The sequence below is a fragment of the Sciurus carolinensis genome, chromosome X, assembly GCF_902686445.1.
Source record: "Sciurus carolinensis chromosome X, mSciCar1.2, whole genome shotgun sequence".
Lineage (NCBI taxonomy): Eukaryota > Metazoa > Chordata > Mammalia > Rodentia > Sciuridae > Sciurus > Sciurus carolinensis.
The window spans coordinates 13007266-13018095 of NC_062232.1; the positions used below are offsets into that span (position 1 = coordinate 13007266).

Here is a 10830-nt window from a genome sequence, read left to right on the forward strand (position 1 = left end):
TGCAAGGTCTCTGGTCTGATTCCGAGATCCTTAATCCATTTTGAGTTTAGTTTCGTGCATGGTGAGAGATATGGGTTTAGTTTCATTCTGTTACATATGGATTTCCAATTCTCCAAGCACCTACCTCCAGATTTTGATAATGTTCCTTGTATTAACTGGCTTCCCTTCCTGTCTCATTTTCTCTACTGATGTTTCCTGGAATCATCATCCAAAGAAATGACTTACATTCAAATCTTTGTCTTAGATTCTGCTTCTAGAGTAACCTACATGAAGACAGAAAGTGAATATAAATTGTTTTTTTTTACCAATTATCAAGTAACAAAAGCGATAATCTATAATTCCTTTCATTCCTTCCATAGACTGAGACAACTTTGCAGTCTCAGTCAGTTTGAGGTGCTGTAACAATGCCATAGACTAGGTGGCTTAAACAACAAATATTCATTTTTCAATTGTGGAGTCTTGGAAGTCCAAGTTCAAGGTACCAGCATAGGGCTGGGGATATAACTCAGGAATAGAGCTTGTGCCTAGCATATGTGAGGCTCTGGGTTCCATCCTTAGCACAAAAAATAAAAATGGTGGCCTGTCTTTGAAAGCCTGCAAGTTGCCTCACCATGTCATCCAAGTCGTCTGTGGTTCTGGGTTATTAGGATATTCACAGGTTGGTGCATGCGATCCTCCTGCTCCTGGAGTTCACTGATACATCCTATGAGGAAATATGGTACATTTTCAGGAAAACTCCAGACTACAATTGAAGCCTATGGCTGGGTGTGAAGTTCAAGCTAGATCTGGACTTTCCTAATCTTCCTTACCTCATGGATGGGAAGAACAAGATCACCCAGAGTAATAAATACCATTTTGCAATACATCGCTCGCAAGCACATGTGTGGTGAAACCAAAGAAGAAAAGATTTGAGTCGACATCATGGAGAACCAAATAATGGATTTCTGCATGCAACTGATTCACCTCTGCTACAATTCTGACCATGAAAAAATGAAGCCTCAGTACTTGGAACAGCTACCTGCACAACTGAAACTATTCTCCTTGTTCCTGGGGAAGTACTCATGGTTTGTAGGGGAAAAACTTATTTTGGTGGATTTTCTCACCTATGATGTCTTAGACCAGAACTGTATGTTTGAGCCTAAGTGCCCAGATGAGTTCCCAAATCTGAAGGCTTTTATGTGCCGCTTTGAGGCCTTTGAGAAAATAGCTGCCTACTTGCAGTCTGTTTGCTTCTTCAAGATGCCCATCAATAACAAGATGGCCAAGTGGGACAACAAATATATTTGCTGAGCAAGAGAAACTGCTTGTTTTGTTCCATCCTATACCCAGGGGACTGTACTCTTCTCTGCGCTTTCCAATAAATAGCACTTAGGTTAAAAAAATAATAAAATAAAAACGGTGCAGCATGTTCAGTGTCTGGTGAGGGTTTTCTCCTAACTCATCATCAGCCTCTCTCCCTGAGTCCTCACATGGTGAAAGGAGTGAGAAGTTCTTTGAGATGTCTTTTATGTTAGAGCATTGTAGTTATGCATAGTAGTTGGGATCATTTTGACAGAACCATACATGCATGAAATTTGATTTCATTCCCCAATCCCCCCTTTTCTGTTTCCTTCTCCCTCTGCCTATTCTCCTTCCTCTATTTTTTGGGGGGATACTAGAGATTGAACTGAGGGGTGCTTGGCCACTGAGCCACATCCACAACCCTCTTTTGTATTTCATTTAGAGATAAGGTCTTACTGAGTTGCTTAGAAACTTGCTCTTGCTAAGGTTGGATTTGAACTCTCAATCCTGTCTCAGCCTCCTGAGCCACTGGGATTACAGGTGCGAGCCAAAGGACCCTGTTCCTTCCTCTATTGATCTTTCTTTCACTTATGTATTTATTTATTGTGGTGCTGGGGATTGAACCCAGGACCTTGTGCATGCAAGGCAAGCACTGTACCAACTTAGTTATATCCCCAGCTCTTATTTATTTTTGATTGTTTCTTTCTACTTATACATAAAGGTGAAATTCCCTGGGGTATATTTACATGATTTTGTTAAAATGATTTTATTAAAATCGCATAAAATGATTTTGTTAAATTCATTCTTCATTTCCTCCCCTTTCTCATCCTTCCTCCCTCCCTTTTGATCCCCTTCTACTCCACTGATTGTCCATATATCTTTATGATATCCTATCCTTCCCTCCTTCTTTCCCTTATTTTGCTCTAGCTTCTGCATAGGAGAGAAAATATTCAACCTTTGATTTCCTGATACTGGTTTATTTCACTTAGCATTATGTTCTCCATTTCCTGGGGTCATTTTTACAAGGACACTAATTCAATTCATGATGGTTGTATGCATATAACCTAATCAATTCCTCAATCACCTCCTAATACTATCACTTGAGGGTCAATATTTCAACATAATGAGTTTTGGAAAATACAAACATTCAGTCCATAGCACTTATTAAATCTCTGGCTTCTATAGGAAGGCACCATGTTACATTAGGAAAACCATGGATTTGGGGTTTAGATTCAACCTTGAGTTCAAATCCTGCCTTTATCATTGACTGGCTGATGACCTGTGTGACCTTGTTCAAGTTATTTTGCCTCAACGAACATCGAGTTTTCCACTTACAAAGGAGGGATAATTCCTCTGTCCAGAGTTGATAAGAGAAATAACTGCATAATGTATGTCAACAGGTCAGTACAGCACTTAACATAGTAGTAACCCAATAAATTTCAGTTGCCTGACCTCCAATTGCTGGTCACTACCAGTGGAATGTAATGTTCTTGTCCTTGTAGCATTTTTCATGGAATATAGAGCAGATAAATAAACAGATTAAGAATACATCAATATTCCAAGCTTCATGTGATGGGAAAAATAGTAGTAAAAATAACTCTGAAGAAAATCTTGTTTAGCTAAAAATTTTTCCAGTCTATCTTTTAATTAGTTTAAAAATTTTTAGCATTACAAAACTAAACTACTCTTGTAGTTCTATAACAAACAAAAAATTGTGAGCAAAAAAATCCCAAAATAAAACAAAGCAGGGAGAGGCTTATAAAACTAAATATGGAGCTCAGAACTAACAGCTGAATGGGGGAAGGAATTAAAATAATTAAAAATCACGAGTGAATGATAAAGTGTAGAGAAACTAAATTTACAGACTATTTAAAACCTGGAATTGCTGACTGTTCAGAAACTACACAGATGAATCAAGGGTGGTGAACAGTTGAAAGGGATTATGGATAAATCTACATTGTTCCAGTTGTTACCCATGCCACCATCATGGCAGTTAGATATTGAACCAGGCAAATGTTTGTAGCAGATCCAGTGATTGTAACCTGCCTATCAATAGATCCTGCCACTGGGTTTGCAGTTTTGATATGTGTCCCAGACATCTGGTGAACCTTGTTGATCTTGGCACCCTGAAGCCCCATTAATATGGTTGGAATAATGAGTTCATGAGTAGTCATAGCAGATGCATCCAAACCTGCCCAATAACCTTTCACTGCTGGGGAATGAATGCAATGCCACTGAATCGGATATTGCCATGCAAAGTAGGAAAACAAGATTTGAATTGCCAACTGGGGCAGCTCCATCAAATGAGGCTGTGGAATAGTGTGCTGTTCTTGAAATGGTAGAGGCCTCTTTATAGGAGATCTCTCCAGGTCAGAGTTAAAGCACATGGATGGGAGGTGTGAGGAAAGCTTATGCTGTTGCTGCCTGTGTTGACCTGTCCTAACTACTTTCAAAGGTAACTGAAGAGCTGGGTGGACTTCAGGGTTGGGAAAACTCCACTTCGAGCATACAGGTCTGTTTGACACACTAAATTATGGATTGTCAAATACTAACAGTTGTGACAACCTGTTCAGTAGAGGTGGGAAGAACATTCGCTGCCACTTGCACCTGAACACTTCTACTCTCATATTTCCTTGATCTTGTAACTACAATTGCCAGTGAGAGAACCACATTGACTAGCAGGGACCATCATGTTCAGGGTGATCAGGGTCTATTGGTTCCTGAGATTTTGTCTTTCAGTTTGTCAATGATCATAGCAAAGTTTTACTGATGGATCATAGCAAGTTTTACAGATGGAGTTTAGGGGATTCAGTTAAAGTAGTAATTCTCTCAGTACAATTTCCTTCTGAGATGCTGATATATTCACTACTCTACGTATCTTCTTAAGTCCCCTTCTTGATGATACTACCAAATTCCATGCATAAATGGTGAATGGTGAAAGTGACTTGTAATTCCTCTTCAAACATATATCTCATCCATCCCCATGGTCCTTGACACCTTCCTGTAGATTTCTATTTTTCTGTCTTTGGTATACCCTTCCCCTTTCCACCTACTCTCCTTTGCTCCTTAGTTGGCATGAGTCTACAGTTTTGGCTTGCACCACTATCAGTGACCAAAGACTTAAATACTCAAAGTCAAGTTTTCCAGAACACCACTTGACATGGAGACAGATGTGATTAAAATATGAGGCATAAAAGAAAAACAATGGACACATTTGGTTACACTTAAATGGAGAACTTATGTTAGCAAAAGGCATCATTAAGAAAGAAAAAGTAAGCCATAGAGAGAAGATATTTTCGATTCCTGTACCTAACAAAGGGCATTTAGATAGAATACATAAAGAACTCTTATAAAATAAGAAAAAATCAAAACCCAAGAGAAAAAATGAGCAAAGGAGTTGAACATGAGCCAAGAGGATACCCAAATATTGATAAACATAATAAAACGTTTCCAAAGTCATCAGTAGTTATAAAAATCAAATTAAAATCTCCACTACACTCTGAATAGTTTTTTTAAAAATTAAAATATCTGACACTACCAAGTACAATGTAGGATGTGGAACACTGAACAAACTGTCATACACTACTGGTAGAAGTGTCAATTGGTACCATCAATTAGAAAAGCAATTTGAAATTATCTGTTAAAGGTGGAGATAATTCTACCTTATGCCCCCTGCAATACATATTGTAGAATTCCATTTATATAGCTTTTGAAAAGAAATTCAACCAGTCTATAGTTTGAGGATATATACTTATGTGGTAAAAAATTAAACACTGCAAGAAGTTATTACCATAGAGTCAGGAGAATAGTTACTTCTAGGGAGAAAGGAGGGCCTTGTGATGGGCCAGAAGTACAGGGATGTAGTGGAGAGGATAGCGACATTTAGTTTCTTGACCTGGCTGATAGTTACAAGAGTGGTTAGTCTGTAGTAATTCAGGTTGCTGCAAGCTTTTACTTCATGTACTTTCTCATATGCATACTATGTTTCATTATAAGCATGTTTAAAAAACTCAGTGTCTACTCTGAAAAACACTGGTTAGGGTAATTTTAATATACATCACTCACAGAAAGGCTCTTCCATGGGGGCCTTTCTATGAGTGATGTATATTAAAATTCATTTTGGGAACAAGGGAGTAAAGGAAGACAAACAGGTCTTTAATATGCCAAGGTATATTGTGAAATTACAAAAGGTCAAAAGTATGTAGTGACTGTGTGATCACAAGACCCTTTTTCTAAGGTTTATTTTATAGAGAACACACTTAGGAAAGTAGGTGGGATAAATATAAATCAAGTCCTAGCTCCATGAGCTAGTTGATCTGGTCTGATCAAAGACTTTAGGAGTTTTGTGTAAAACATACAAATGCAAAGCAGTAAACAAATGAAGTTTTAGGTGATGGTGAGTTGGAGGCCCTCTAGGTTTTTTAAATTCTCATCATTTCAAGTGTCTACTCAATTGATCCCAAACACTTGAATAGTGAGGGATCAGCCCATAACTATGCCATTGGATAATAAATTTGACACATATCCTAAAACTTATTTCTCTGTTTCTGCTTATTTCAATTTTTATACTGACCATGATAATTATTTGTCTGTGGATGGATAGATCCCATATTTGCTCACTTTGTTGTTGTATTTTCATGCCAGTCTCAGTTGTTTATAAGCAAAATCATTTTGATGGTATCCAACATCTTCCCTGATGTTGGTACTATTCTCACTGGAACAGTATGTCAGCTACTGTATAACAAAGCATCCCAAACTGAGTGCTTTAAATCAACAACCACAATTCTGTGGTCTGGAAATTCAGGCTGGACTCAGATGGATGAGTCTTCTGTTGGTCTCAGCTAAGTGACACTCATGTGCTTGCAGGCAGATGTTGAGTAAGCAAGGATACTAGTTGGCTGTTAGCTGAGGCAGCTATTTGCGTTCTAGTCATGAGTCTCTCTCATCATTCATCAGACAGCCCTGAATGAGCTTGTTCACATGGTAGCCTATAAAGAAAGTCCCAAGAACAACAAGAGAAAGATAGCTTCAAAGAGCAAGTGTATTTCAAATATTTTCTTGCATCACATTTGTTATTGCATTATATGGCCAAGTCCAGAGTCAGTATAGAAGGAGACTATTCAAGGTCATGGATATAGGGATACTTGAATAAATTGGGGGCTATTACTCCTACAACCTGCCAAAGGTACTTCTGGCATCAAAACCATTTATTATCAAAAGTATCTCTAAAACTGAACTGACTTATGGTGCCTCTGATACAAAATTCAATGTAAAGTTTGAATTTTTAAAACCAAACATGTTCATTGGTCTTTTAAAGGAATGATCTGAATAGGAAAGACTGATTAAAATAGAGTTCTATTACATTTTCAAAGATACGATGAAACATAAATGGTTTCCCCTAAGGAAAGTGTGCAAGATGATTAGTCAAGGAAAATTTTAATTATAACCTAAAAACAGAAGGATTCTGGCAGATATGGATTATCATTAGACTGCATTTGTTACAGAAATGCAAAAGCTATGACCTATCCTTTAGTTTCACTTCTTTTTGTTTAGCAAAATCTGTTTCTTGTTCTTTTTTTTTAAACATGACTCTGTCTTGTTTACAGTTTAACTTGTTGCAGACTTCAAATTATTATCCAAGACTGGACATATTAACTCTGTCTGTTGTAAGAGAAGTCTGTCATGTTGGTTAATTATGACTGTGGGAGGCAATCAGGAAAAGGCAGAACAGGCCCAGGCCTGCTTTCTGTTGTCTTCAGACATTGACAGTCTATGGCTGTGACCATGCTAATTTGGAAGAGGACCCACATCTCCAAGCCACAGTGGTATTTTAGAGGTAATTTCTCTCAGGAAAGGCAAGGATCATTAAGTGACTCCACCTGGTATTGCCAATTTTGATTCCACTGAACACCTAAAGTCACCATCTTCTGCTGCTTTTGTACTATCACAACCACAAGAAAGGATTTTCACCAAGAATTTTATACTCCCAGTCCGATCTTCCATAGTAAATATCTTGTATTTCTTTCCTTTGGATAAATTTGAGCTCTATAGATAATTTAGAACTTGATAAAGTCATAGTTTCTACCTTTTATGGGTGAAATGATGATGATGATGATGATGATGATGATGATGATGATGATAATGGTGGCAGTGATGAAACAGAGTAGTCCCTCTTGCCAAGTTTTTTATAAGAATAGCATTATTTAATCTTTGCAGCAAATCTTTTATCTCTGTATGATACAGGAAACAGCAGAGGCACCAAGAGATTAACTAACTTGCTCAAGAACTCATGGCTTATAAATGGTGAGACAAGGATTGAACCCAGGTCCAATCATATTCTAAATTTTTGGTTGTAATGACTCAGCTACCCTACTCCTTGTTCAGAGCTTTCTTTACATGTCTGAACATCATCATCATCATCATCATCAGCTACATTTTTGTTAGGCATTTGTTATTTGTAGGTATGTGCAGAATTGTGCTAGAAGTATGGTTTAAAACATGCATTTTGCATAGTAGAATGTGGAATAAACAATCCTATAAATAGCTCTCTTTATTGGTGGTCTTGGTGGAGAGGAAAAGCATAAATAAATTATAAAAACCTTGTCAACTGACGAATCTGTTTTTAGTTAGAGCTTTCACATCCTCCACCCTCCTCATCAAATCCCTGTAAGTGAGTTGATAACAAGCAGCAAAATGGAACCATTCAAGTACTAGCACATCTACTTCAGCATTTTATTTTTTAATCAAACTGTGTGAAGTTAGGAAACTCAAGAGACCAAAGAGTATCCTGGATATCTCACAGCTGTAACCTTCTGATGCCAAATCATAGAGAAATGACCTTTCAGATTTACATATCATTTGGTCTCTATGTTGTGCCAGTTAAAAGAGCAGACTCTGGAAACAGATTGCTTGGGATCAACCACAGATCTTCCAATTTACTTGTTGTGTGATTTTGGACAAGTTACTTAACCTTTCTAAGTCTCAATTTCCTCAACAAGAAAAATGAAGTGATAACAGTACTCTCTGCAATTGAATTATTGTGGGGATTGAGATAATATATGTAAAATGCATAGTGCCTAGCACATAGTAAGTACAATCTAAATATTAACTATTACTATCACTGTTGTGCTGGGCAGCTAATGTCAGGTAGAAGTCTTCATTTTTTCTAAATATTTTTTTAAATAGAAAAGCTTTACTGAGTTTAAAAGCAATGCATGTTATTTGTAAAAATCTAGAAAATGCAGTTATGAAAATGACTTTTGAACTATTAAACATCCAAATTCTACTATTCTGTTGTCTTAGTCTATTCAGACCATAACTAAATACTTTAGAGAGGGTAATTTATAAACAACAGAAATTTATTGTTCACAGTTTGGGAGGTTGGGAAGTTCAAGACCAAGGTGCTGGAAGATTCAGTATCTTGTTAGGGATGAGATGGCACCTTCCAAGTCTCCAAGTCCTCACAAGAGCAAAAAGGCACCAATTCCATTTATGAGAGTGGAGTCCTCATGACCTAATCACCTCATAAAGCCCTACCCCTTAATACCGTCACATTGAGAACTAGATTTCAACACAAGCATTTTGGAAGGACAGAAACATTCAGACCACAACACCTAAAATAATGTACCAAACTGCCCAGAGCTTAGTGGCTTGAAACAAAAATCAATTATTATCTCACTGTACTGTGGGCTGGAAATGTGGGCAGATCTGTTTATCTCTTCAGTCTTTTGGAATTTGGGAGAGGCCGATGGTCGAGGATGGCCTCATTCACAGCTGACAGCTGGCAGGATGTTGGTCAGGGCACCTCAGTTTTCCTCTATGTGACCTCTTTAGTTGGCTCTCTGGGGTTAGTCACATGGTGGTCTCAGGGTTCCAAGTGTAGCAACAGAGGCAAAACATCAAAGCACAGGCACTTTTCAGGTCTCTTCTATCATCCTTATTCTGAACACCCCAAATCTGAAATGCTTCAAAATCTAAACCTTCTTTAATACTAACAATACTTAACAAGTTTCAGATTTGGAGTCTTTTTGAATGAGTTTTGATTTAGTGATACTTAACTGATGAAGTCTATGCAAATATTCAAAAATCCAAAAAACAACTCTGAATGTTAAACACTTGTGATCTGAAGAATTTTGGATAAGTGACATTCAACCTATGATGTCCCATTGATTGAGCAAATGAAATGAATAAACATAGACTCAAGAGGTTAAGAAATAGATTTCATGTTTTGATGGAAGGAGTGCCAAAGACACATTCCAAAGGCACAGGCATATCAGGATAGGAATCATTTGAGGCTACTTTTTGTAATTCACCACAGGTGAATACTATTAAAATTATATGTATCATACATAGAAAAACATGAAAAACCATATGCTTAAAAGAAATCATATTAAATATGATCATTGTAACTTTTTCTATTATACACTGGGCAGTTTAATATCTTCCTTTTGCACAACATTCTATTGTATGAATTTACCATGACGAATTTAACCAATGTCTCTTGTATGTTTTTAGGTTGTTGCCAATTCTGCAATATTTCTCTACATATATACATTTTATCTATTTCCTCATTAGTTACTAGGTGTGCATATTTCAACCCCTGACATGTTGCCACAATAGTCTATGGAAAGATTGTATCCAGAGAGGTGATATTCAAAATGCTTTATTTTTTAAAATACTTAACAACATAATGGATACTAACCTTACCACTGAACAAAGTTCTACAGGTTCTAAGCCTTTAGCTCTGGATTGTGGGGTGGTTCAGGTCCCAGGGTAGAAGGTTGGGAGGCTAGAGTAGTAGAGAGTTGTAGAATGTCATTTACCCTTACAACAATACTGACGATATCATCCACAGAGCAGTGTATGGGAATATCTGTTTCTCATCACCCTCTCCAACCACATACATTGCCCAGCTTTTTCATCTTTGCCAATCTGAACAAGGACAATGGTGAAAATAATACCATTTTTAGTATTTTCCTACTCACCCATGAGGTGCTTTTTCATATTTCATCACCACTTACATTGGTTATTGTTGCTTTTAATGACTTGCCTATTTATGTCCTTTGCCGATTTTTCTTTGAGATATGAAACTTTAAAAAGCTAATATTTATTGATACCTTACCATATGCTTAAGTCATTAGTAGGCATTACTTACATTTATTATGAGTGTATAAAGTTATAGTTATTCCCATTTTAGAGATAAGAAAACAGAGGTAGAGGGCATTGGACCTAGTTATCCCACTCCTTGGTTTATACCCAAAGGACTTAAAGTCAGCATACTACAGTGACACAGCCACATCTATGTTTATAGCAGCTCAACTCACAATAGCTTAACTATGGAGCCAACCTAGGTGCCCTTCAACATATGAATGGATAAAGAAAATGTGGTGTATATACACAATAGAGTATTACTCAGCTTTAAAGAAGAATGAAATTATGGCATTTGCTGGTAAATGGATGGAGTTGGAGAACATCATAGTATGTGAAACAAGCCAAACCCCCCAAAACCAAAGGCCAAATGTTTTCTCTGATATGTGGATGCTCATTCAC

General features: G+C 37.2%; 2 pseudogenes; one reads left to right on the forward strand and one right to left on the reverse strand.

Moving 5' to 3' along the window:
- The first annotated feature begins 611 nt into the window (after positions 1 to 611).
- On the forward strand, positions 612 to 1290 carry LOC124972344 (glutathione S-transferase Mu 5-like; annotated as a pseudogene).
- Positions 1291 to 3233: 1943 nt separating this feature from the next.
- LOC124972269 (poly(rC)-binding protein 2-like) lies at positions 3234 to 4055 on the reverse strand (annotated as a pseudogene).
- Between the last annotated feature and the right edge of the window lie 6775 nt (positions 4056 to 10830).